Here is a 6,000-nt window from a genome sequence, read left to right as displayed (position 1 = left end):
TTTACTTGACAGAACTAACTATCTTATTTGCGTAATGTTTACAGCTACGCATTTACAATATTTTGCGAATAGTGAAAAATTGCATTTTCTCTATATAACATATTGTTGATCATTTTAAAAGAAATATATAGTTGAGTGTGAAACGTTGTCTCTAAAATTTGTACAAATGCGCAATTCTGTTAAATGTGTTTTCGAAGGAAATGAAAATATGTAATTCGACCGGAAGCGGTAATTGAAAACCAAGCAAAAATACGCAATTGCTTTTCCTAATTCGTATAAAACGCAAATTCAACTCGAAATTCCATTTTGGAAGTGCGTAGAAATGCGTAACTCCATCGATATTTTTTAGCGAAGTCCATATATGAAACAAATTTACTCTCACATTTCAAATTACAAAACTGACAATAAAAATTGAAATCAACAGGAAATTGCGTTGTCCAAATATGTATGCCATTGCTGTTGAATGATAACCAAACCAATGAATAGTTAAATTAGTATTTAAATAGATAAATGATTAGGTAAAGGAAAATGTGTTTGAGAATAGTATACTCAAACCACGGAAGGTTTAAAGGACGCTCATGAATGGCAGAGGCAAGGGACAGTGACATTGCCCTATCGAGCAGGTCAATGCCGTAGGCTAGAGACTGACCATATATACATATGATCAACGCCCAAGCCCCTTCTCCATCCAAGTTAGGACCAAGGAGGGCCAGGCAATGGCTGCTGATGACTCAGCAGATAGATCTATAGGCTCCCTCAAACCCTCATCCTTACCTCACAAGAATGGTGAGGTTGCAGCGACCGAGAAAATAACGAGTTTGAGCGGGACTCGAGCCCCAGTCTGGCGTTCACCAGTCAGGGACGTTACCACATCGGCCACCACAACACGAAATTTATTGCTGACCATTTTTTGAGAACTGTATTATCTCTTGAAAGATCTCAGTATAACTTTTAATAAATCATAATATATTTTAAGATACACTATAGTTAACTTTTTTAACGAGGCAGGTTTGCACCGACTCGCAGCTGTGCCCTTTTAGCTCGGAAAAGTTTCCTGAGCGCTGATTGGTTAGAATTATCTTGCCCAACCAATCGGCGATCAGGAAACTTTTCCGAGCTAACAGGGCACCGCTGCGAGTCGGAGCAAATCTGCCTCACTAAGAAAAATTGACTATAGGTATCTTTAGAATGTATTATGATTTATTAAAAGTTAAATTGAGATCTTTCAAGAGCCTGTGCTGTTCTTAACGTCAGTATAAACCCTCTCTTGAATGTTCTATATAACTTTCGATATGTTAAAATTGTAAATTTTAAAGCGAGAATTTATTTCTCTTTATTACATCTTTTACATATCTTCATAAGCTACACTTAAAAAAAAGTATTTTTAATCAGAAATTGTCTGTGAAAATACTGTATACTGTTCTCAGCCGTATTTCAGTAAAATACAGGCGACCATATTTTTTACCCTACTTTATTATCATCTTTTACGGGTTGGTGACCATAATGTAGCTCTTTTACGTCAATATATCCATTTTTAAAACGGTAAATGCCTACCAACATTCAATCCAAGATTTTTACTGTTTTACGGCAAATTTCTAAGTGTATGTAACCAATGTTCATTATGAATAATAACTGTTAGATTTCTTTTTGCCCTGGCATAAAGGTACTCTGAAAACATATTCATTTGCCTACTACTTCATCATCTATTTATTGCTTCACATATCTATACATTCATTTGCTAGTTATAGTTTATATTTCGTTATTAGCATTCACACGTATATTGAAAAATTTTTTGTTTTCATTTAGTTTCATGCATTGTTATTTATTGATTCAAAGAATTTTTCATTTTTCATTATAAGCTCTGTGTTAATAATTTCTTTATTCCTATTTTTTCTATCAAAAGCTAAATATATAAATAAGAAATTTGTATCCAGATATGCTCCAAACGAACGTATACATATTATAATGATAATCAACAATAAATGCAGCCGTTTCTAGTTCACTGCAGGACAAAGGCCTCAGACATGCCAATGCACATTGTTAAAAATTTGCATTAGAAAAAAAAAACGGTAAAAGTCTGGCAACATTTAGTCCAGGATTTTTACCGTTTTAAAAACCGTTATATTGACGTAAAAGTGATATTACGGTCGCCAACCCGTAAAAGATAATAAATCAAGGTAGAATTACGGTCGCCTGTATTTTACTGAAATACGGCTGAGAACAGCCTATTTTTACGGAGAATTTCCTATAAAAATTACGGTTTTTTTTTTTTTATAACTGTGCAGGTCTGAAATTTGGCCAGTTTTGATCACCACGCTGACCAGTACGGATTGGTGATGGTGGAATTGCTCACAGCAAACCAACCTATTATGGGTTGCCTTGACAAGTACAGCATTGCTGATCACGGTGATACGCAAACCCTTTCACCACGTTAAGGTATCTACACTCAGAAAAGGATCACGATAATGAAGCTACATAAGCTTGAGATATGGTCCTATAAATCCTAGTTCAGGACACGTGCCATAGAGAAGTCCCATCCACCGAAAAATGTGGAAGCGAACATAATACACAGAGATTTTTAGCGAGTGTATGAAAGCGAGCGAGACCATGGCACGGAATATTACTCTTAATAACGAGATTTATGAAATAAAACAATGAAGTGAAAATAGCGTAAAACAATCTCGCTGTTGGCGACACAGAATCGAATGCGTTGCTATATCTTTTACGCTGCGAAAAATATAAATTGAAACTAAAAATGAAAATCTATTTTACCATCCATAATTTTTAAAATATTCTGCTATATTTCACGGACGGGCAGTTTAATGAAAAAATTGCGTTGAATAAGAAATAGGAACGAGCGAGATATAATAAAACTGTGTACAGTATATTGCATAAATTCCTTTGTGTGAATGTGTGTATTCTTTGTTTATCTGCGTTTAAAAAAGATGTATGAAGTTGCTAATGAAGTCAAAGATGATACGGAATCAGTTGAGATTATTTATTTTCTTATAATGTCACAAATCAAATGAAAATTCATAAACTCATGTGAGTATATATATATATATATATATATATATATATATATATATATATATATATATACATATTATTATTATTATTATTATTATTATTATTATTATCTAAGCTACAACCCTGGTTGGAAAATTAAGATGCCATAAGCCCAAGGACTCCAACAGGGATAAATAGCCCAGTGAGGAAAGGAAGTAAGAAAATAAATAAACGATATGAGAAATAATGAACAATTAAAATACAGTATTTAAAAAAACTTTAACATTAAAACAGATATTTCATATATAAACTATAAAAAGACTTATGTAAGCCTCTTCAGCATAAAAATTTTCGCTACAAGTTTGAACTTTTGAAGTTTTACCGATTCAACTACCCGATTAGGAAGATCATTCCACAATTTGGTCACAGCTGGAATAAAACTTCTAGAATACTGTGTAGTGTTAAGCCTCATGATGGAGAAGGCCTGACTATTAGAGTTAACTGCATGCCTAGTATTACGAACAGGATGGAATTGTCCGGGAAGATCTCTTGAGTGTAAAGGATGGTCAGAATTGTGAAAAATCTTCAACTTAAGTTGGCACGGGTCCTTGCCAATACGAAGGCCCGTAATTATTAATTTTTAATTTCATAAATGTTTTTATTTTGTGTTTCGATATTTGATTTTTTATATACTTTTATAGGATGCGTTTTGTGATCCAGGTGGTCCTATAGCTTGAAGTAATATGTATAAATAGTCACAATTACACCATCGATATCTGTATTACATTGGATATTTCTCTCTGGTTACGGTACATTTTCCCTTTGCCTACACAGACACCGAATAGTCTGGCCTATTCTTTACATATTCTCCTCTGTCCTCATACACCTAATAATACAGATTACAAAACAATTCTTCTTCACCTAAGGGGTTAACTACTGCACTGTAATTGATCAGTGGCTACTTTCCTCTTGGTAAAGGTAGAAGAGACTCTTTAGCTATGGTAAGCAGCTCTTCTTGGAGAAGGACACTCCAAAATTAAAACATTGTTCTCTATTCGTGGATAATGCCATAGCCTCTGTACCATGGTCTTTCAGTCTTGGGTTTGAGTTCTCTTGCTTGAGGGTACACTCGGGCACTATTTTATCTTTCTTATTTCTCTTCCTCGTGTTTTGTTAAAGTTTTTATAGTTTATTATAGGAGATTTTTATTTTAATGTTATTGTCCTTAGAATATTTTATTTTTCCTCGTTTCCTTTCCTCGCTGGGCTATTTTCCCTGTTGGAGCCCCTGGGCTTATAGCATCGTGCTTTTCAAGCTAGGGTTGTAGTTTAACAAGTGATAATAATAATAATATCCTTACTCTAATTTCGACCTCATTAACCCCACTGTTTAGCAAGGTTGGATGCTCGAATCATCTTTCTCCATCTATATCTATTCTTTGCATACCCCCCCCCCCCGAGTCCCGCCTCTCCCATATCCATTCTCACCACATCCATCCTTATGATCAGCTAAGGCCCCACACTCCCCCCCCCCCCCCATGACTGGCATCAAAGCATGTTCTTAGTTCTCTTGGTTGGTTCCACCTTCTCTCTTCTTATGGCATTGCCATAGCATCTCGGACGTCTTTTGCACTACATATACCGCACATTCTTCTTATATTTTGACTCCCCTTCTTTTCCAGTAGTGATATTCCAGAAAGCCATCTCACTATCCTCATCTTTTCTGTATTATTCTTGATGCTGTTTCTTACACTACTACTACTACTACTACTACTACTACTACTACTACTACCACTACTACTACTACTATAGGTAGTAGGTTGTCCAGAGCACCAGCCTCCCGTTTAGATACTACCGCTAGAGAGTTAGGGGTCCATTGACTGGCCAGACAGACAGTACTACATTGGATCCTTCTCTCTGGTTATGGTTAGTTTTCCCCTTGCCTACATATACACCGAATACTCTGGCATATTCTTTAAATATACTCCTCTGTCCTCATATACCTGACAACACTGAGATTACCAAACAAATTTTCTTCTCTCAAGGGGTTCACTATTGCACTGTAATTATTCAGTGGCTACTTTCCTCTTGGTAACTCTCAAACATGAGTTCTCTTGTTTGAGGGTACACTCGGGCACCCTATTCTATCTAATTTATCTTCCTCTTGTTTTGTTAAAGTTTATATAGTTTATATAGGAAATATTTATTTTGATGCTATTACAGTTCTTAAAATATATTTTTCCTTAGTCTCCTTTCTTCACTGGGCTATATATTCCCTGTTGGAGCCTCTGGACTTATAGCATCCTGCTTTTCCAACTAGGGTTGTAGCTTAGCAAATACTACTACTACTACTACTACTACTACTACTACTACTACTACTACTACTACTTCAAATAGCCTGCTTCTGCTGCTACTTTAAGTGGAATATTCCAAATTCTGAGTCCTTTTCTTATCGAAATGACTATAGCGGCATGTCACATTATTTTACAACAGTAAAGAAATCACAAATTCTAAATTCTTGATTCTTTCTTACCAAAGAGAGCAATCTGGACCTGCCTGCAAATTGAAGATCGTTGCTCCCTGTAACTTGGCATAAAATATGAATATTATAGTTTCTTATGAAACTCCTATTATTATTATTATTATTATTATTATTATTATTATTATTATTATTATTATTATTATTATTATTATTATTATTAGCTAAGCTACAACTCTAGTTGGAAAAGCAAGATGCTATAACCCCAAGGGCTCCAACAGGGAAAAATATCCCATTGAGGAAAGAAAATTAGGAAATAAATAAACGATATAAGAAGTAATAAGAATTAAAATAAGATACTTTAAAATCATTAACAACATTAAAATATATTCAATTTATAAACTATAAAAGGACTTATGCAAGCCTGTTCAACATGAAAAACATTTGCTGCGAGTTTGAACTTTTGAAGTTCTACTGATTCAACTGCCTGATTAGGAAGATCATTCCACAACT

Source organism: Palaemon carinicauda, chromosome 35 (genome assembly GCF_036898095.1).
Source record: "Palaemon carinicauda isolate YSFRI2023 chromosome 35, ASM3689809v2, whole genome shotgun sequence".
Classification (NCBI taxonomy): domain Eukaryota; kingdom Metazoa; phylum Arthropoda; class Malacostraca; order Decapoda; family Palaemonidae; genus Palaemon; species Palaemon carinicauda.
Note: the sequence above shows the minus strand (reverse complement) of the source record.